Genomic DNA, 23,633 nt, shown 5'->3' on the forward strand with positions numbered 1-23,633 from the left:
TGTAGTCTTCATACTTTATACATACTAAATACTAGAGTTTATTACTTAGGAAGTAAATATTACAAAAAACGATCTCCGTAGCAAAGTGGTAGCGTCTCAACTTTTAATCCGGAGGTCCCAGATTAGAATTCCGGTTAGGCACGACATTTTTCGTACGCTACAAATGTCCATTTCCACATTCCGACTTCAAGTTTTTTTGTAAGCTTTGCTGGTGAATTAATCATCAGTAAAAAAATATATAAATATAGACAACATAGGAACAGACATATGTAAACATAGGAAACATAGAAAAGTAGAAAGTAGCTTTATTTTTGTTTTAAATATGTTGTAACAGAAAATAAGAATGATCAAAATTTGGTTGGTTGGTAAATTTCAAAATAAATACATTTTAAAAAGATTACAAAAAATCTGATTTGGACACCATATGACTTCCCTGTACGCCTATTAAATTACATATACACCACATTTTTTGCTGCACTTCATTTCAACTTATTTCATTCGAAAGTGAGATACGATCTTCCAATTCTTTAATAAAGTGGACAGCTACACAATTGTTAAAATATTACTTATTAACATCATATATTTATACAATTATAAATTCAACAATCACACCTGAAATATTAGAATAGAGTAAAAGTCCCTTTATTATTATTTAAATAAATGTATGTTACATCTATCTATCTTATATCTATGTTTTTTTTTAAAATTATTATGATATAACCATCACAAAATAAAAACAAAAATGCATAATCAGATGTTTCACCAAAGTGATGATGAACAAATGACGTGGACATCACATGACTTATTTGTACGCCTATTAGATTACATATACACATTTTTTTTAAATGAAAAGTACATAATTTTTTTTTTTCATTTATAACTTTTGATATTTTTTCATATTTACTATTATTATTACTGCTCTCAGCCGGCTTATGGCGAATGTCGGCGGACCGAAGGCCAGCAGACGGCGATTGCTGATGTCCACGGTGCATTCCATCCTGTTATACGGGTCGGAAGTGTGGGCCCAGGCATTAAGAGTTGCGAGAAACCGGAAGCGGCTCGCGCAGGTGCAATGCACCGCAGCCTTGCGAGTCGATTCCGCGTATCGGACGGTCTCCGAGCCTGCAGTACTTGTGATCGCCGGCGTCATACCCATTGCTACTTTAGCAAGGGAGCGCCAGGTGATCTAGAGGAGGCGACGGGGAGGCGAAGACCGGGTGACAATTGCCAACGAGGAACGCACTCGCACGTTCCTCGCATGGCAAGAGACCTGGGACCACGAGACCAGAAGACAATGGACCGCAAGGCTTATCCCTCTGGTCAGACTGTGGACGGAGCGACGGCATGGAAAAGTGGAGTACTACATGACCCAATTTTTAACGGATCACGGGTACTTCCGCGCTTATCTCCATGTCATAGGGAAAGTTCCGTCCCCCGACTGCCTGTATTGCCCCGGCGTACGGGACGACGCTGAGCACACCTTTTTCAAATGTGCTTGGTGGGCGGCAGATCGAGGGACAGTAGAGGCGGATCACGGAGGACTGATTACCCACAACGTGGTTGGAATGATGCTCCGTGATCTGAACAGCTGGGAAAGTGTATCCCGATTCATCGGCAACATTCTCAGAGCCAAAAAGGTTGACCTGGATAGTCCTGAAAATTAGTAGCACCTAATCAGGCTAGTATAGGAGGACTCGACCGGAAGTAATGTGTTAAACGGTTCCGGGTCGAGTCCTGGTAGAAAGGGGGGTGGTTTTAGTCTGTAGTCTGCTGATAGTAATTGGATAATACCTTCAACGGGAGCCCGACACTCCGTGCGTAAATGCATTTCCAACTCATTCCGCAAAAAAAAAAAAAAAATATTATTATTGAATTATTATTTATCGTAAAAATATTTTTACAATCAGAGGTTAATTAAAAAATCAATATATTAAAATTAAAAAAAAGGAGATGAAGTCTGATTCGAACCGATTGAGCGTTCCCCTTGTAAGATCCAAATATTTCAATAACTAAAATTTTATTTGGCTATAACTCTAGTACCAATGAAAATAAGTACCATTTTACTATATCGTTGAAAAGCTCCCAATGGGGGCCTATTATGAGGGCTGCAGTTAAGAAAAAGTCCAAAAACACACTTTTGGTTCAGTCGTTTGCAATCAAAAGGTGAAGTACACAACTAGATGTTACAATAGTCTTAAATCCAAAATTTCAACATCCTACAACTAATCGTTTTTGAGTTATGCGAGATACGTACATACATAAGAACATCTCACGCTGAAACTAGTAAAAGTGAATTCAGGGATAGTGAAAATGGATATTTCCGTTGAAACCTGAAAACCGTAATTTTTCGTGATGACAATACTTCCTTTACTTCGTGCAAGGAAGTAAAAATAGAAGCTTGGAATAAATTCTTCCTATAATAATAACTAGGTTGGAAGCATGTCAGAGCTTTTTAAATGAATATTGAAACTACAATATAAAAACTGTAGAGAAAAACAAAGGTTAGAATGCATAAAGCAAATAATTTAAAACGTAATAAATGTTTTGAAATTATGATATCATGGAATAGAAGGAATGGAAAATTGCATCAGTTGAAAAACTGATAACCAAAAAATTAACTTCTTACAGCGAAATTTTTGCCCCTAATGTATGCGTTACAATCTGTTTAACTATTGAACAATAAGAAACCGCTTCTCGCGGCTTAATGGGATAAGAATTATGTGTGTGACATGTAAAAGAAGTACAGTCTTGTACAGATTCAGGCCGATCATTCCTCAGACGTTTAGTTAATTGAATTCCAACCACCAAAGTTCAGCTGTATCCACTATCTAGTATTCAAATCCGTATAAACGCAACTCACTTTTACTCGAACTTGAACCTCATAGACTTCGACTTCGAAAATCAGCTTAATTAACTGTTTTGCGGCGACGAGTTAACCTCTAGACGAGCCCGGTTGCGAAATTTAAAAAAAACTATTTTTTAATTTGAATAATTGGACTGGAGTATTATATATATATATATATACACGCCATTTTAAGAATTAGATGAAGAAATAGTAATGAAATAATCAAGTGATTACAATTCTATTAATGGGCATATACTGGGTTCACCTATATATTCAAGATTTGTCAAACATATAACCTCTTTTTCTATGGTCGTTTAGAAATCTATAATAATTTACACACATGATTTTTTTTTAATTTGTAAAGAAAATAACATTACATCTGAATTTCTTATAGTCATAACAAACTTACTACTAACATAAAAAAATTTATAGATTAAAATTTCACACAAGAATTTTATTTTTAAACAAAACAAATATATCAATCTGGTCTGCATTTATAAGGAAACAGTCTCTATAAGGAAAATATTGCCTGTGGAAGAGGTTTAGTTACCAACTATTTTTACTTTCAACCATTTCAGGAAAACAAATAACTTTATACTTTTTTTTTAAAAAAAAGGTTCCAAAAATTATTTCTATACATCTAATCCAGTTTATTATATTTATTTATTTATAACTATAAGTTGTATAAAGATGTTTTTCTTTTCATTCCAAGTTACAGCAACCGTAGAAACATATGTAATAAGATCTAAACAATGAACGTAGAAGTCAATAGGTATGCTTATCAGGTAATATTACTGAAAGCCTTTGTGAATTGAACCTACGCGTTTTGAATAACTATTTTAAAAACAATTTTAATTAGATTACTACAAAAGTTATGTACAATAGAAGATGGCTTAATAGATAAACTTAATAGAGAATAAAACCGATCAGTAAACCAATAAACTAGTGCTATTATTAGAACAAAAATAGTTTTATAATTAATTTTAAACTTTTCAGTAGTACCATTATAAAACTTATTAAATAGCCTTAAAATTGCAATATTTATTTGATGAGCAAACAGTCATATGATTTCCTGGTAATAGTATAATTTACTTAATAAAAGAATTGTCTTACGTAGAATGTCGAGTGGGAGAAATCATGTTGAGGAGGAAAGATAATTTCATAATGGCATGCTAATATAGATAGGTACATATATTGCTTAATAGTATAGTCCATCAAAATCATGATCCATAGTTATTAACTTAAATATCATTAATAATTAATATAAAGCTTTATGGTACAGCAGATAACATTAACAAATAAATAGACTTCTATAAAGTGATAAATATATTTAATTAGTTCAACGAATAAAAACTCCTAGACAACAGGAAGAAAAATTAGTTATAGAATGCAATCTCAAAGTATGAAAATATAAAAAAAAAAAAAACAGCAAATATCCTTTACCTCCGTAAAGAGTGCTGTGTCACCAGAGGAGACGGGAATTTTATCTGCAAGGCAGGGTAAGGGAGAAGACTTGCATGTCCGGTTGCGTGCTGACGGTGGTGTTGCAGAACAACTCAGCAGAGACATTGTGGAGAAGGTCGAGGTCACCACTGAGGCATTAACTGGGAAAGGTGGCAGGAGGGCTCATTTTGTTGTCAAGGACTTAGAAGTGCTTACAACGAGGGATGGGTTCATAAAGGAGCTTCGTAAGGTCATTGGGGAGTCAGTGTGCGTGGAAATTCTGTCCATGCGGCCGGCCTACGGGTCAACAGAGGTTGTCACTTGGCGAAAAATTTTAGTTAATGTGAAAAAACAAACAAAGAATAAAAAACTAAGATTTAATTTAATTTAATAATAATACAATTTTTTTCATTCAAATTCATACGTGGAAGATAAGAGTTAATCAAGCTAAGTCAAGCCATATGAAATTCACAATGAAAAGAGAAGACTGCCCACGGATCAACCTTGATTGCATTCTAATCCCACGTACTGAAAGTGTAAGGTTTCTTGCTTTTCGATTTGAATCGTCGTTTGACTTGGAAAGTTCACTTGAGGGAAAAGAGAAGCAACTTAATTTGAAGTTCATGGAAATGTACTGGTTGCTGGGCAGGCGATCTGAGTTATCTTTGTTTAATAAGCTAATTTTATACGCAGCTATTTCGAAACTATTATGGACATATGCTATCCAGCCATGGGGCACAGCAAGCAAGTAATACAATGCAGTAATACAATGGTTTCAGAACAAACTAGAGAGATGTATAGCTGAAGCGGTGTGGTTTGTTAAAAACAGTGAAATCCACGAATATTTGGTCCTGCGGTACGTCAAGGAAGAAATATAACGTTTGATTTTAAAATATGATTTTCGGCTAATGACCATGTTAAACACTTAGCGGTAAACCTCCTAGACAGCGGTGAGGTTGTTAGAAGACTTAAGAGGCTACATGTCCTGGACCTCAGTAACTCCATAGCATAATTATAACCGCTGAGTGTTTTGCATTAATCAATCCTTCATTCCCTTCCTCTGTTTCTGTTTTACTTTCATTTTTTTTCTTAGTTTATTTTTTCTTTTCCAAGTGTTTGATCAATCTACTATTTTTATGATACTTGTTTCTGTTATTGTTTACTACGTTACTATTCATAGAACAGTTCTTCAGAATTACATTTTGTACGTACTATTTTCTACACAGAAGTTCTATATAGTATTAGTATAAATTTTGAGGAATCTCAATGGGTATTCCTTTTTAATGTGTATATATGTGATATAATTTACTTAAGGTTTCTACAAATATGTACCCGATTGTAAATAAAAATTTGAAACAAAAAACAGTTTAATTCGTCAAAAGTGTATAATTCAATAGATACAATGAATATTTATAAAAGTTCGCTGTTTATTAAATTAAACCTCCCAAAAATACTTACTTAACTGGCTTATTTTATAAGACGAATTTTTTAAAAATTTTACTGTGTAAAATACGTATTAATATCTTCATTAATAAAATAAAAGCCTATAAGATTATCACTCATTGTTACAATTAATTAAAAATTAATAAACAGAAAAAACCTAATCCAACTTCATAAAAGTTATAATTTTAGATCTTACGTAAAGAAAATTCCCAAAAATATTAAAAGCATACGATGTAGGATAATTATTTCCCTATTAAACATTAATTTACTAAAAATATTAGAATAATCTCCTATTAGGTAATATAAAGCAAAATTTTGTATGATACAACGAAGAACAATATATACGGCCCAAAGTACAAAGTTTTACAATTTATTACGCTTACTTTTATTATGAAAAGAATAATACAGTACGCTTACCTTAATATAAACGAGTTTAATGTATCTTCTAGCTCGTTTATTTCATGAGAACGTTATATTCGCTAACATTTTGCTAAGTTGCACGCTGCTCGCACTCAGGTTTACTCTTTTAACTTTTGTCTTTTAATAGTTTTCACGTTCTACATAAACCTATTAAAACATTATGCACTAATAATAATATAGTCGCTACTAAAAAAAACAAGTTACAAACTTTGTAAGTAGGAAATATGGTTTTAAAAGTTGGTGTAATCACATTATAAGAAAGTAAAACAATCTCAAAGTTAATACTGTTAAAAATGATTTCTAGCTAAATTTTTTAATGAATAACAAATTTATTTCATTTTAAATGGACACGTAAGAGCGTTTGTATAATATAAATTAATATTTTAAAGAATAAAATAACAATTAATGTAAACCACTTTACCAGCACGTTGATATGTACTCTAGATCTTTCGGCCTAACCAGAAACCATTATCAGGAGTTAAAATGAATATATTTAAAGTCAAAAGATTAAAAAATCATAGTTAAAAATTTTAAAACAGTCATGACTGCTCCAGTTCTATCAGTATTGAGAAATTAATTCTTACATTTTAATATTGTCTACTGTACTAGTAATACTAATTTTGTTTCAAGTAACAATCTGAATACAGTCTAATAGGAAGAGTTTTTATGTGAAACATTCAACGTTACAGGAAGGCGCGAGAATCGCGTTTCCGCGAATCGGTTAATTTCATAGTTGAGGGTTGTATGTTATGGAAGATGGTCGTGGTTGAAAGAGACCATTTGAAGGCGATAGTAGTTATGTAAATTTTTTACTGATGTTAAGAAAACAATGTATGAAATTAATTGTATCGGGAATCGTTGTGTAAGATTAAAAATTTACTTCTCAAGATAAATAAAAAAAATTATCACATGTATAAGAGTAACATTATTTTAACCTTCTTAGAAACTGGGACTACTTTCTGAAATATTCTGTATAGCAATACGTAGCATGTAGATAAATTATCTATTTTTGCATCAGATGTTATCATAGAATTTTGATTTCATTCTAATCAGTTAGTTATCGCTCATGAAAATTTGTATAATTCACAACGTATTTTTCTGTAGTGATTCCTTGGGACTATTGGAATGATTTGGCCACACAATTTTACATCAGGATAGTTCCGGACAGTCGACATTCATACAGACTCATCTAATTAGAACCTGCCTTGGGACAACAGTATACATGGAAGTGTTATCAAGAAGAAATGCAATTTTCTAAACAATTAACTCCTATCCTTAATTTTAAAATATAAAAAATTGTTTTAAAATAAATCTGCCTCCCTGTACATTACTGTAAGTTACCGATATATTTCATAGTAAAATAATTTGTAAATTAAGAGATTCTGTAACTGTTTTTAATATATATATATATATATATATATATATATAGGTCGACTACACCTGAGACGTGTGGTTAATTGTAACCCAACCACTAAAAAACACCGGTCACCAGGATCTAGTACTCAAAACTGAATAAAAACAACTACCTTTATTAGGATTTGAACCTGAAAACTTCAACTTCAAAATCAGCTGATTTACTACGACGAGTTTACCAATAGACCAACCCGGTGGGTTTGAAACATTTTAATCAGGTAATTTTTTAAGAATACTCGTAATTTCTAATATAAGGAAAATAATTTATGAACTTTGTTATCCTTTTTAAAATTAAAGATATTAATGAAGTAATTAGTAAACGTTTCTGTGTATATTCCGGATTTAACTTAAAAGGATTTTCTCAGCCATACCACATTTGAACATAAATTTTATGTTCATTTGAACATAAAATTTACGTAACATTATATTAGAAATTCTAATCATTATTTTATCACTTAGAATATTACTAGAAATTAATTAAATAAGTGCCCGTAGATTTTACATGAAGAAAAATGCATAGTAGAAACTGAACTTCTGACAATTAATAAAATAACCAAGCTTTTTACTTAAGTATTTTAATTGTAAAAAAATTCGGTTTTCAGATTTCAACGGAAATATTCATTTTGACCATCCCTGAATCCATTTTGACTAGTTTCTACGTTACTTATGTGCGTACGTATGTATCTCGCAAAACTCAATAACGATTAGCCATAGAATGTTGAAATTTTGGATTTAGAACTGTTGAAAAGCTAGTTGTACACCTCGCCTTTTGATTGCAATCGATTGTACCAAAAGTGTCCAAAAGAGCCAAAAATCCAAATAATTAAGATTTAGAACTTTTTCTTAACTGCAATAATAAGCTATCATTCACAGCTTTTCAACGATATTCATAATTGGTATATATTTTAACTGGTTCCAGAGTTATAGCCCAATAAAATTTTAATTATTAAAATATTTCGATCTTACAAGGGAAAGGCACATCGGTTCGAATGCGACCTCATTTCCTTCTTTTTTTTAGCTTTATTTTATTTAAATATATTGATTTTTTAATAATTATTAACCTCTGATTGTAAAAAAGTTTTACAATAAATAATAATTCAATAATAACAACAAAAATATGAAAAAATAAATAAATGAAACATGTAAAAAAAATATATGTAATTTAATAGGCGTACAAGGAAGTCACGTGATGTCCACATCTGATTTTTTCAAAACCAAATAGAAATAAACTTAAAAATATAATATAATAAAAAAACTAGTTCAGAGAAGAAAAATGAGAAAAGAAATGATTTGGGAATTGTATGGAAAAATGTGTGAATGATATAGATAAACTTACCACATTCTCAAACGTATAATAAATAAAATTACACAACATTCCTCTCCACCCAAACGATCAGTTTTGAATTTCTTCATTAGAAATCATGATTAACTTGTAACATCTGAATGAACTGAGATTCTTGGATTTAGGTATTGCTCACTGAATAATTATAAATTCCTGTAAATTCAGATTTAGAAGAACAAATTTAAGGATCCGATGACTGCGCCACATTACCGAATTAAAATTTATTAAAACCCCTCTTAATTGATTATTTTCCTACTTCACAATTAAAAAATCTGTTTCTTGAATATTTCCATTCTTAACCACAGCGATTCAGTGAATCTTTTCCAATCTAAATTATACATCAAATGCACTTATAAGTTACAGAATAATAATTTATATGATCATCAGAAATGTTAAAAAATAATATATCTTATCCTTAAAACAAATATAATTATAATTAAACGCAAAAGAAATATTATTAAAATAATTAAAATTGAATATATTATTTAATTTTTTTTTAAATAAATTACAGGAAATGGAAACATCATTAATTAAAATAAAGAAGTACAATTAATAAATTTTGTATTTATATTTAATCAATGATATGTTTAATTAAGATAATTAAAATGTAAAAAAATATAATTCATTGTTTTTTATATCATTCTTCTTGGTAATTATTAACTGAATCATTTTGATTTGAACGGTGATAGTGAGCTTATATACAGACACAAAATGTATTAACTTAATAATTAAAATCATTGAAATTTAAATAAATAAAATTTTAAAAAAATATTAAGAAAAAATGTTATGTAAAAGAGTATAACTATAATAGTGCTGTAATTTTATATATGTAATTTATTTTAATATTTTGATGAAAATAAACGAAGTATTAAATAAAAAATGCAACTCAAAGAGTATCTTCAAATAGTATTTATTTATAATAAACTTATATTATTATTATTCTTATAACGACACAGCAACATTACAATCTGTTCAGCAAGATAATTGAACAATATGTAAATAAGAACTATTTCTGAATTAACATTTAGTCACAGAGGGTTATACCCTCTGGGACTTGACCAAACCCATGGTCAAGTGGCGAACGCGTCTTCCCAAATTAGCTGATTTGGCAGTCGACAGTTCCAGCGTTCAACTCTTAGTAAAATCAGTTATTTTTAACAGATTTGAATACTATATCGTGGATACCGGTGTTCTTTAGTGTTTGGGTTTCAATTAACCACACATCTCAAAAATGGTCGAACTGAGACTGTACAAGACTATACTTCATTTACACTCATACATATCATCCTCATTCATCCTGTGAAGTACTATCTGAAAGGTAATTACCGGAGGCTAAACAGGAAAAACAGACCCAGCGGCTGGTAACAACGATAATAACCAAATGAAATAGAAGGAGCACTCCGTACAGCCCCAGACATCATAGTCATCTAATTGAAACGATAAGGCAAACCTTCCTTAGCAATCTTGAAAAATTACTGATCGTGTTATCCAATAAACTGATCGGCAAACAATAATAATAAACTTAAATTGCAAGTTATATTACAGATTTATTTATACCCCAAATTTATATTCCTGAACTATTACACGAAAGATAGTCTGTCTTAAATTAATCATTAGTGTCTATAATTTTATTTTTTTTTTTTTTTAGAAATCAGCAATTTATCAGTTTTTGTTTATTATTATTATTATTATTATTAATGTACTAATTTGTCGTATCTTATTAATTACTACCTTATTAAATCAACAGTTTATTTTTTCTTTAATCAAGTTGTTATATACAACAGCTTAAAAAAAAAAAATAAAAATCTTACTTCTTCTTTTTTTTATATTTGATAATAATGAAATAAAAAATAAAATTATTATGTAATAAAATAATAAAATAATAGTTGTTTTTCCCATAAAATTCATTTATGGGTAATCTATTACCCATAAATGAATTTTATGAAAATATTTAAATTGTATACTACTTTATATGAATATGAAATATAAAAAAATATGTTGTAGCTGCTTACATAATTCTTTTTTTAAATATTATTGAAAATAAAATCCAATTATCGGAATCTTATGAACTTTCAATACATTACAGGAAGAAATACCAGGCTATCAAGTACGCGATCAGCAGGTCCCGTTTCTCCAAATCCTCAAGGTGAATCACTTTTCTTTGCTACAAATTACATACATTATTATCGAAAGTAGTGCTGGAAAAACTCAAATGGTTAAACGCTTGCCTTCCCAGGCGGGAGTATTAGAATACGAAGCTCGACCGAACCAGTTATATTTTAAGGATAAATATGAATTTTCTCGATACTATACTTTGCTTTCATTCTGTTAGAGTGACTTCTGATTAACAATATATCCGTACGTGGTAATCTTTGGTTCCGTAAATTTTTGACCAGGCCCGCACGCACTCTACAACCCGTGGGGAAGAAGTCTTTACCGCAGCCAATCAATCTCAGACTGCTTCGCTATCTCCAGGAACTAGACAAGTCTGTTGGGAGGATTCTCGGTAAGGAAGTAGGATGCTGCGCTCCTTGGTTGCGCCCATCTCTAAAAATTGAATATTTACCGAGACGAAAACGGGACCCACGTTATCAATCTGCTAGGGTCCAATTTAGCGAGATGACTAACTCGTAAAATGGGTACACAGACATCTATACAGACGGCTCTGCTTTGACCGATGGATGTGGCTGTTCAATAATACTCCCTGAAAACGAGATAATATATAAGCTTAGTGCCTATTCCTATGTGTTCTTTTGCAAGGCCTACGCAATTTACTCCGCCTTTAGAGTTATTGAGACCCATAATGACGTGTCTGAGACGATTTGAATCCATCGTTCAACTAATTTATGATATCCTCAAGAATAAATAAGATTGTAGTTCTCGTATGGGTCCCGGGCCATTGCACCATCCTCGGGAATGAACGGGCTGAAAAGGCTGCCAAGAGAGCAGCAAAAAATGGCCTCCAATTAGAAATAACATGCGTATTCATGAAGGCAGCCCGTGTCAAACCACGTACCCACTGGAATAAGTTCTGGCTGATAAATCCTCCCACGGCCTTACATGGCATTCGGGAAAACGTGTTCGATAAAGCTTTTATCCCAAACAACAGAAGACACCAAGTCATCCTAAATACGTTGAGGATTGGACACAAATAAGCCACGCCCATCTATTTGGCTCCCCTCAGCAGAACTTGAGGAGTGCAGTGTAAAATGGTCCTTAAACCACTTTCTCTAAGATTGCCCAATATTCGGATCTATTAGACAACACTAAAAGCTAGGTTCAGATGTGAAGTGTTTACTCAACGAGAAGAAATACATCAAAAGACTGTTCCGGTCTCTCTCTGATAATGGATGGAAAACTTAATTTACTTACGTGGGATCCCTTTCAGAATAAACAAATATGTGCGCAGTGAAAATAGACTAATGGTGATGTTCTAATAGTTATTATCCATTTATTATTCTTCTTTTAATTTGTGTTTATTGTTTGGTGTTTATTGTTTATGACCATGAGTTACATTTAAGTCGCTAATTACTATTGTCGTTGATGCGACTACAAATAAACGATGAAAAAAAATCCAAACAAAATAAATTCGAGGTTTTTATTTTCCGATCTCCTTGATGGAATGGTAGGTTCTCTATCTTAATGCAGAAGATTCTGAGTTCGAATTTCGGTCAGGGTGAGCAATTTCCATGCCTTAAAAAAATTCATGTATCATAAAATGGCTAACGTTGGGCTTAAGCCTACTGTTTATAACAGAATAAACAAATAATTTAATTAATTAACTAAGCATAAGAAATGCATTGCGTATTTTTTTTAAACATTATTAAACCATGAAAAAAAAAGAAAAAATGACAAGAAAATAAATAATTTATTTTAGATTTAATCAGGGAATTAAATCTATAATTAAAAGATACATTACAACGGTCAAAGAATTCCTTTAAAACCTCATGATTTTAGTAGTTATTGGCCCCAGAAAATGGTCAATAACTCTTGATTTAGTAAAACTCTCTAGGTATTGTGTTGTTAAACTGTTAGTAAGAGTAACATTAAAAAATTATAAACCACCACAAATAATAATTTCATTATGTGTATTAACAAAAAATGGTTTTACTCGCAAATCCAGTTTTTAACTATTTAATACAGTTCAATCATTTTTTATAATAATAAACAGTCCAGTCGTAAAACTACTGCAAAATCTTACCTCATCTCTGAAATTTATTGAACCCGAACGGAAAAGACATAAAAGAAGAAAGAATTAATCAATTTCTTTACTCGATTTTATGATTATTAATTTACTAATAACATTCAAAAATATAATTATAAATTTGTATACAAGAATAATAACTATCCGACACCAAGATTATTTGGAAAAAAGAGATTTTTTTCGATGTTTTTTCATACAATTTCGTGTTAGTATACCAAGTTCACCTATATGCAAGATATTCAGCGGTACAGATGACAATTTCACTCTGTTCGTAACACTAAAACAAAGAAAACCACCCTGTTTGGTGCTTTTATTACCTCAGGTACATTACCATGTAACAGCCATAAAAAATAACTGTAATGAACTTAACAATTTTTCTATTTTAAAACAAAGCTTTAAATAAGTAACTTTCAATAACAACTTAGCGAACAGGTTTATAACTTCATTTTCAGTTACTATAAAACTTTAAAAAAATATTTTTTTACACACCTTTCGAAGAAAAGTTTGGTATTACTTTTGGTCGCCCTGTGGAATTGGGGGGATGAAATTGAATTTTTTACTTTTTCACGTATGAAAAATTCCATTCAATTAAATTGTAATTTCCTTATATGTATATATATATGTCGGAGAATAAAGTACAGTGGAGTATCTTCCGACAAAACGATGAGAATATTCTTTAGAATATCTGTATTTTTAGTAGTTTTAAGAAATGTACTAATTACTAGTAATATTTTGTAAAATAAGGTTTAAATTGTTTTATTGCGGTAGGCTTAGGCCTAGGTAGGCACATGGTTGTCAACGTAGTCGGGATCCCAGGACGATAGGGGTATCATAAAATTAATAAGGAAAAGGAAATATGCAGTAGGTATATTATTTGAGAATATGGTGAAAGGGTAGTCTTGCTTTGGAACCCAGATCGAACAGACGTCCTGGTGGTCGCGAATTCGTTATTTCCCTGAGCCTCGGTCTATCGCAAGTTGTTTTAATATTATTTGAATTCTAAATTGAATTAAACTTATATTGTAATTCGTGTGCTACTGAGTTATTGATAAGTGATAATTATCATTTGTAATTATTTCATTGTACGAGTTATCTACTCATTTTTATTAATTGAACTTTATTGTAATCTTATATATTCTCCACTTGTAATGGTGGGAATGAGTGAAGCACAAAACGTTGAATCCCTGACAAATCTCCTCGCCTCTCCGATATATATATATATATATATATACTCATACATAAATATAGGCCTACAAATCTCCAAAACGACTGGATCAATTTCATTGAAATTTAGATATGCTCCAATGTTTTATATGAAGTTGTGCATGTGAAAATTTGATGAAGATTGGTTGAGTCGTTCTTCAGTTACGCTCAATTTAAGATCGACAACAGACAAATAACTTCAATTTCAGGTTACATTGACTCTGTATTGGTGTATTTTTCAAACGCATGCAGTGAATCACACTGGTTATTCAGTTTTATTTGATGCCTGTGTGTTGAGTCTATTCGTTATTTTTAATTATTTCATCAAATTACGGTTATAATAATTTCATTTTCTTATAAATAGAAAATATATTTTAATATTAAATAGAAAAAAATTACACCGCTTTTAATTTTCTGATTTAATTTATGTTTCTTACATTTCTTGCACAAATAATTATACAAAGTAATTGTACAAATATAAATAAAGAAAAGTCGATATTTTTTTGCAGAACTACGCAAGAGTTTTTTTTTGTTTTTTTTTTTTTTTAATATACATATTAAAATTCAATAATATTGAATATCCAATACAACATAAAGTGTTATTCGTTTATGAATAATAAAAACAAAAAATATTCGTTTTCTAAGTCAGTGATATCAGTGTATTTAAATTGATTTAATCTATCATATCGCTAATACCTTATTTCTGTGAATCACTTTTCTTTGCTACAAATTACATACATTATTATCGAAAGTAGCGCTGGAAAAACTCAAATGGTTAAACGCTTGCCTTCCCAGGCGGGAGTATTAGAATACGAAGCTCGACCGAACCAGTTATATTTTAAGGATAAATATGAATTTTCTCGATACTATACTTTGCTTTCATTCTGTTAGAGTGACTTCTGATTAACAATATATCCGTACGTGGTAATCTTTGGTTCCGTAAATTTTTGAGTGATTTTATCCTGGAAGTTCAATGATGATAGTTTAACGAACAATGTATTCTCCCTCCTTCAAAATTTATTAGATACTATACGTAATTATTTTTAAATTAGATAAATGTAGTAATAGTAAATTTTTAAACTTATTATTCATTTATGAAAATTATTCTTAATATTGATACAATTTTTACTCTAAATGTTTAAAAATGTCAGAGAAAGAAGTACATGTGTTTTTATATTAATATTATTTTATTTATTTGTTTTTTTTCTAATTAAGAAATTGCAGAAAATAGCTTCATATTTTATTAAAATAGAAAACAATTTTATAATCCATAATTTTATTCTTATTGTAAACGATTATAATAAAGGAAACACGTAGCTTTTTTCTAATAAAAATAAAAATCCAATTTTCGCTCAATATCCGCGACTTGTCAAAACCATTTCACATTTCATTTTTCAAATCTTTTCTTTCTTTCTTTCTTTCTTTCTGTTTCTTTCTTTTCGTTTTCTTACAAGAGAACTTCTCATTCAATTAGTTTATACTTTCAAGTTTCTTAGTACTTTTTTAATATTTTTTTTCACGAAACAATTACGTAACAAATTATTCCATTAAAAGATAAAATTTTTATTAACTTTTTGTTTATTAGATTCAAAAAAAATTACATTCCTTTCAGTTATTTAAGACAGATGTGTTTTAACTTATTTTTATTAAATTAAATTATTTTCAAGATTAAAAATAACAATTCAGACGTTATTAATAAATTCCTTTAGCTGTATATATTTCTGTTACAACTGTTATCCAGATTAGGCCAAAGATTAAAAATTATTATTAAAGCACAATCTTTATTTATTATTATTTTAAACAAATTTTTGGTCAACATTTTTTTATATATAATATATTGATGTGTGTGTACGCGCGCGTACACACACACACACACACACACATAATATGTATGAAAAGATACTTATGTTAGGAACTACTAGGGACAAAGGAGAAGGCGTGAGACAGAAATGGATAGAAGCAAAAGTGGTGTAAGGGATTTGTTGCCAGACAGAACATCAGATGATCATGTGATAATGACACTGTCATGAACAATTGTGTCAATTTCTTTTTTGGAGAATTTAATTCTTTTCTTTCAAAATCTTTTCTTAAACAATTTCCTGGTAAGTAAGTCAAATTGAAAAAAATTCTACACGGAAACTCCAATTTTAAATATATAGAATAGCTTTCTTAAATTTATTAAACTGTATTTTAAAAGGTTTCCGTGTAAAATTTTTATAAAAATGCTTCTTCAATATATTCCCGCTCCAAAAACACCCAGTTCAACAAAAACGGTAACAGATTCATCTTCAAAGTATATTTATAAATAACATATGCTAAAAATGTTGTTAAAAATTCTGTTGGTTTTAATTGTTGACCTTTTAATATTTCTTGGTAAAATAAATTCCACAGAAATTAAAATCCACTAAAAAAGTTGCAGTTATTAATAAAAATTATATTATATTTCTGATTATTTTTTTTAAAAATTAGCATCAAATAAAAAAAAAACAATATTAACAACCAATATATCCTTTACTTTTTCGCCAATTTCGAAATTAAAGAAGGAATGGAATACATTTACGTGTTTATTTTTTTTATTTTGTAGACCTATAAGAAACCCTGAAAAACAAAACTATTCACTATAAACAGAAACTGAAGGGAGTTGATAAAAATGAATTCAAAGTTTAAAAAATCTTGTCAAGAAGATCGACATTTCGTTTCCGACGCACTCACTATTTCGCAGTCAGAAACACACTGATTAGTACAACGCATACATCCGTTTTATTAACCAGTAGATCCTACACAAAATCATCAAGTTCCAACTCACTCACCACTGTGACTCAACTGCCTAAATGAGTATGAAAAATACATCCCTGCACAGTCAATTAACATCACATTTTTCGACTCTAAATTGAGCGTAAGCAAAGAACGACACAACCATACTTTATAACATTTTCACAAGCACAACTTCATATATACCACTAAAGGATAACTAAATTTCAATGAAATTCATCAAATAGTTTTGGAGATATTCGAGCGACAAAACTCTATACATAGGGCTTTTCTTTCTTTGTCGTGTTTATCCTCCGGTAATTACCGTTCAGTAAATATTTCAGAGGACGAATGAGGATGATAAGTAAGAATGTAAATGAAGTGTAGGCTTGTACAGTCTCAGTTTGACCATTCCTGAGATGTGTGATTAATTGAAATCCAACCACCAAAGAACACCGGCATCCACGATCTAGTATTCAAATCCATATAAAAGTGATGCCTTTACTAGGACTTAAACGCTGGAACTCTCGACTTCCAAATCAGCTGATTTGGGAAGACGCGTTCACCACTAGACCAACCAGGTGAGTTCTATACATACGCCTATAAATATATAAGGAAATCCTATTTTACTGTGAGTGAAATGTATTTTCGAAATTCTCATATTTCGAAAAGTAATTTCAAAAATTTTATAAAAATTTAATTCATTTGAAATTTCATTAACGTTTCTTCGAAACGTTGGTAAAAAGAATTGAAAAATTATTATTTTTTTAATGTTAGGTACATTTATTTAAAAATAATTATTTTTTTTTAATTTTATATATTTTAAATATTTTTAATATTATTTTGATTTAAATATTTGTGCCTATAAAAAAACCTTGCTCATATGAAAAGCTATCATTCACAATATTAAACGTAAATGTGAGAAAAAAATTATCTCTTCAGTTGATAAAAAAAAAAAATACAGAAAAAAACGAAAAGAGATTACTAACAATCATGAACTGTTGCTCTCTTAAATAAAAGAATATGTGCTGGTTTTTTAACAAACTGTTTGAAGCTCTGTACAAGATTATATGTAATATAGAATGGTGTCATAAAAATATGTAGAAAGACAAAAATAGAAATGTGAAGATAATTTAAATATAACTGTATCCTGAAAAATCGAAAGAATAAAAGATTGACTACTACAGGGTGTCCCATATAAAACGCAACCCATCACTCATCCATGAAATTTCAAAAGTCAAGCTTTCCCCTACTCGTTACTGGAATGGACTCGTCCAACATCTGAACATCGCGGCAACACAGTAGAACACTACCGATAGTAACAACAATGCAATCATAACGTTCAGTGTATTGCTTGAGACAAGATGGTGTTTTCGATAGATGAACGTATTTTAATTGTCGAGTCGTACTTCAGTACGAAATCAGTGGTTGCAGTTCATTATTTCGCCATAAGTACTCAGATAAACCAGCTCCTAACAAAACATCAGTATTAAGGTTAGTCGAAAAATTTAGAGAGACCGGTTCTGTTAATAACAAGGAACACAAAAGATCTGCGTCAGTGTTGAATACAGATACAGTCACTGAAATCAAAGACCAATTATTACTCGCCTCGCCAAATAAATCAATCAGACGTTTGTCTGCTGAAATTAATTTGTCTAAATCAACTGTTCATCGGGCGACCAAACAGTTACAATTATGACGACCTTATCGCATTCAAACGGTTCATCGACTTCTTGAGCTCGACAAAGAAAAACGGCTACAATATCGTCAACGGTTCCGTCGATTTCTGCGTGAGGGAATTAATGTTATGGATTCGTTATTTTTCACAGATGAAGCACGGTTTCATTTGGATGGCTACGTAAACAGCCAAAACAGTAGAATTTGGAGCGCTGAAAATCCCCACGTTTATCACGAAAAACAATTACACCCGCAGAAGTTGGGCGTGTGGTACGCGATATCGCGGAAGAAAATAATCCGTCCTATTTTTTCGAGTACACAATTAATGCAGAACGATATCAGGATATTTTATTTCAGCTCATCGCACTCTTGGAAGAGGAAGACTGCTGGCTGCAATATGACGGTGCGACATCGCACTACGCAGGTTCAACTTCTGATTTCGTTGAGGAATTCTTTGGTAATCGTGTTATCACTCGAGGCTTGTGGCCACCAAGATCTCCAGATTTGACTGCGGCGGATTTTTTTTCTACGGGGTTATCTCAAAGAAAAAGCCTACTACAACAAACCACGAACACTTGAACGATTGAAAGTCAATATTGAACAAGCTGTATTAAATATCCAGCCACAAACTTTGAAAAAAGTTGCAAGAAAGGCTGTAAAAAGAATTGAAGCTTGTATTCAAGAAGATGGCGGCCACTTCCAACATTTACTCTAAAGGTAAGGTAATGGATGGTAATAATAAAAATTACATTTACATTTACACATGCCTTTTTATTATTTCAATACCTACCAATATAAGGTTGGGTTGTGTTTTATATGGAACACTCTGTATTTAAAATTGATTCGGACGATCTTTGATTGAATCTAATTGAAAACCAAAATTACTGTATATCTTTAACCTAAAATAATACTACAAATACAGTTTTTTTTTTTTTTAATTCTAGGTTCAGTTTTTCGGGATCGGATTTGTACCCAATTTAATAAAGGAAATGAACATAATGTAGTAAACAATAGCAATAAAAATTTTAATAGCTCTGATCAGCAGAAAGCATCCATTTACTTTTTTTTTATCTTTAATAATATTGATTATTTTGTTAAGATTGTGTTACATGAGACGATACATTTCACGAGATGGCATTTAATAAATTGTAAAAGTACAACTGATAATGCTTCATTATTTATGAATTGAAATTAATAAATAATTATAAAAATTACATTTTTAAAATTCATCAATAGTATATATATATGTCGATGAAAAATAATAAAACAAAACCGTAAACCTAAGTCCAAATTTATAAGAATATTAGAAAAACGAATAGAAAGTTGTAAAAGAGACGAATTGTGTGAATGTGAGAGGTGGGTTGTCCGACACAAGGGTTGGAAGACGTCTGATTAGGGTGCGGCATCCAGCCATGTCTCCAGATCTTAGCTCCTTGTTAGCCTTACAATATCCCCTGTCCCTAACACCATGTCCATTGCTTTTGTTAACGAGCTCTCCTTTAAAACAAGATAGAATAGGATGGGCAAAAGGTGAATGGAAGGACATCTAGACCTATTATAAAATTTAATAGCATGGCTTCTTTTTAGTACATATTCTTTATGTTCGTTTAATTTCTTTAGATCTTCCTTTAAGAATATTTAATAGAACAAAAAAATAATAATTATTGTGTCTGACTGAAATTTGTTATTTTTTCTAATAAATATCTTTGCAATTTTCTTTGTTTGCTTTTTGGTTTGTAGACATTGAAGAGTAGTCCATTGTTTAACAATAATTAAAAATTAAAATTAAATTTCATTAAAAGTAATCTATAATACTGTGTATATTAATTTTTATTATATTTTTTTTTATAACGCTTTTTTAGAAATGAGGTAATTTTATTAATAATTATTGTTTAAAAAAATAGAACCGATATCAGAATGATCTAAAAGGCATGAAATAATTTCGTCCAAATACATAAATAATTTCTTCAATTTACAGACCGACTTTATGTCTAAGAACTTTTTTCAACATCATGGTACCGACACGAAAAGTAGCTGCGTCGATTGCAACGAGATTTATTTGAATCGGATAACAAGACAAAAGTTATGCGCGAACAATCATAATATATATATATATATATATATTTTATGATATTTATATATTATATATATATATATATAATTTTATGATATTTATATATTATATATATATATATATATTATGATTGTTCGCGCATAACTTTTGTCTTGATATTTATGTATTATATGATGATAAATATATATTATATATATATATATATATATATATATAATACACGGGTCGAAAACATAATCTCCTTTTTTGAAGTCGGTTAAAAATACCTCAAAACTGATATACGTCAGGGATATCCTCTACTTTAAAACCTATTAAAACTTTACTTAAAAAATATTTATAGACGATGCTAAAGCTTTAACAAGATAATTTCAAACTTCCGACGTAATGTAGTAATGATAGATTTATAGGATCGTTTAAAGTTGTTGACCAAGTAGATAATTATTTCAGTTATCTTATCCAGCATACAACCAGTTAATTGAAAGATATAAACCAGTAAATTTTGTTGGAAATGAACCTAATCTAAATAAAACCTTGTAAAATATAAGGTAGCTGAATTTGATGTTAAAAATATACTTTTAACATATGTTTTTCCTTATTACTAAACGGAAAAATCTTTGTTTAAAAGAGTATTACTTTCCTTTAAGCTTTAGGTAAGAATAAAGTATAGACATCAATATAAATATATATATATATATTGGCCAATCTCCGTGGCGGAGTGGTAGCGTTTCAGCCTTTCATCTGAAGGTCCTGGCTTCGAAACCCAGTCAGGCATGGCATTATTCATACGCTAAAAATTTCCATTCTCATAGGACAAAATTATCAAAGCAGAAGGCGCCCGTCATCTCAACAAAAAAAAATGATATATATATCGTTACAGCTGTTTCCATTTGTATCATTATAAAAAAGCTGCATATTTTTAAAATATGTGTCTGACTATCTTAAAATATTAATATATATTTTACTTTTTCGGTTTCCTTGTTAACTCACATATGAAATATGTACACACACACACACACACACACACACACACACACACACACACACACACACACACACACACACACACACACACACACACACACACACACACATATATATATATATATATATATATATATATATATATATATATATATATATATAGATTTAATTTCACATTCAGAAATAAATGATAATCTGTGTCAAAACTCTTTTATTTTTAAATTAAGCTCTTCTGTATTCTTATGTGACGAATATAATAATTGTAAGTAGGTTGCACAAATTACTGAGGAGTTATATAATTTATATAAGCCATGACAGATATCAAGGAATTTCTGTTTTGCATAAAAAATAAATGTTTATCAATTTTTGACTTTTTATATTATTAACTGTGATTTCTTGCATAAAGGGTTATAAAATTTGGAATATCAAATAACAAACGAAATAGTCAAAAATTAATTTTATTAAAATTAAGTTCGTAAAACGTCGTTGTGGTTTTAATAATTTTTTTTATAATTTGAGAACTTTATAAATTACAGAAAGAGTATAAATTTCAAATTGTGATTTCCGTGTACAATTTTTTTGTTTTATTTCCCGTCTAGAGCAATAGTTGTAGAAGTGAAAGGATTGTATAGGTCCAATTTGAACATATTGCGATTTTCACCAGATCTTTACGTTTTGATACCTAAGGAATCCAAAAAAACCGGATTGAAATTTTCCAGATGTTCTTATGTACATGTGTGTGTGTGTGTGTCTCATAAAAACTTAAATGGTCAAGGGGGTTAGGCTATAGACCAAAATCACCCACAGTATCTCGAGATTTTGCCTTATTAAGGTCTTATTTTTCTTAGACACATTTGTTAACAATTAAAAAATAATAATTTTTGCAAAAAATATTTTTTTTTAATCGCACCCCGACCTCAAAAATTGATCTGAACTTCTGGCAAAGTGGGTATACTGCGTCATAGTACCCTGTACTGCGATAGTACCCCCTATCACCATAAGGAACGTTGGTGTAGCACTGACGTACAGCTATACAAAAAATATTATATTTAAATAAAATTATAAATATCTTTAATTAAGTTGTGTGAAGCCGTGCATCAGAAAAAAGTCGCGTAACAGGAAAGTCGTACAACTGTGTTGTCAGCTTGTTATTTACTCAAAAGGAAATTAATTAAGAAAAATATTTTGGAAAACAAAAATTAAAGCAAAGAACAATTTTTCGTAATAGTGCATATTATATATATTTAGAAATTTTAAAGAAAAATTTATTTTAGAATAATAAAGATTGATATTTTACAGGAATGATAATTAAAAAATAAAATATTTTACTTTAAAAAAATCTTTAGTTTGATTCTAAATTTTACTCAAAAATTAATTTCTACTTCTTATTTCAGATAGTAAATTTAAAAAAAATTATGAATAATTTAGAGCTTTATAAATATACGTAACATATAAAACTACAAAGTAAAATAATGTAAATAATTCATGTAATTCATGTACAGTCAATTCCCATAAAAGTAATAAATATTAAAGTTTATTAAATATTCATGTGAAATCTATAGTTTAATTAATAATAATAACAACAATAATAAGGGATGTTTATGTTTTATTAAGGGTAGAGGTTATATTAGATAGCTTATATATATTAACTATAGAAAGGAAACTAGTAAACCTATACTTACAAGGCAGATTCAACATTACGAAGTTTATCTACCGGTAGATAAGCTTGTTCCACTTCAGTGGTCATTTATTGTAGTGGTCATAGTATTAAAAGGAGTTAATAACAAATTGCGTATTGCGGCGTTGTTTTTCCATGCCATCTATATAGCGTGATCTT

This window comes from Lycorma delicatula, chromosome 7, assembly GCF_047948215.1.
Source record: "Lycorma delicatula isolate Av1 chromosome 7, ASM4794821v1, whole genome shotgun sequence".
NCBI lineage: Eukaryota > Metazoa > Arthropoda > Insecta > Hemiptera > Fulgoridae > Lycorma > Lycorma delicatula.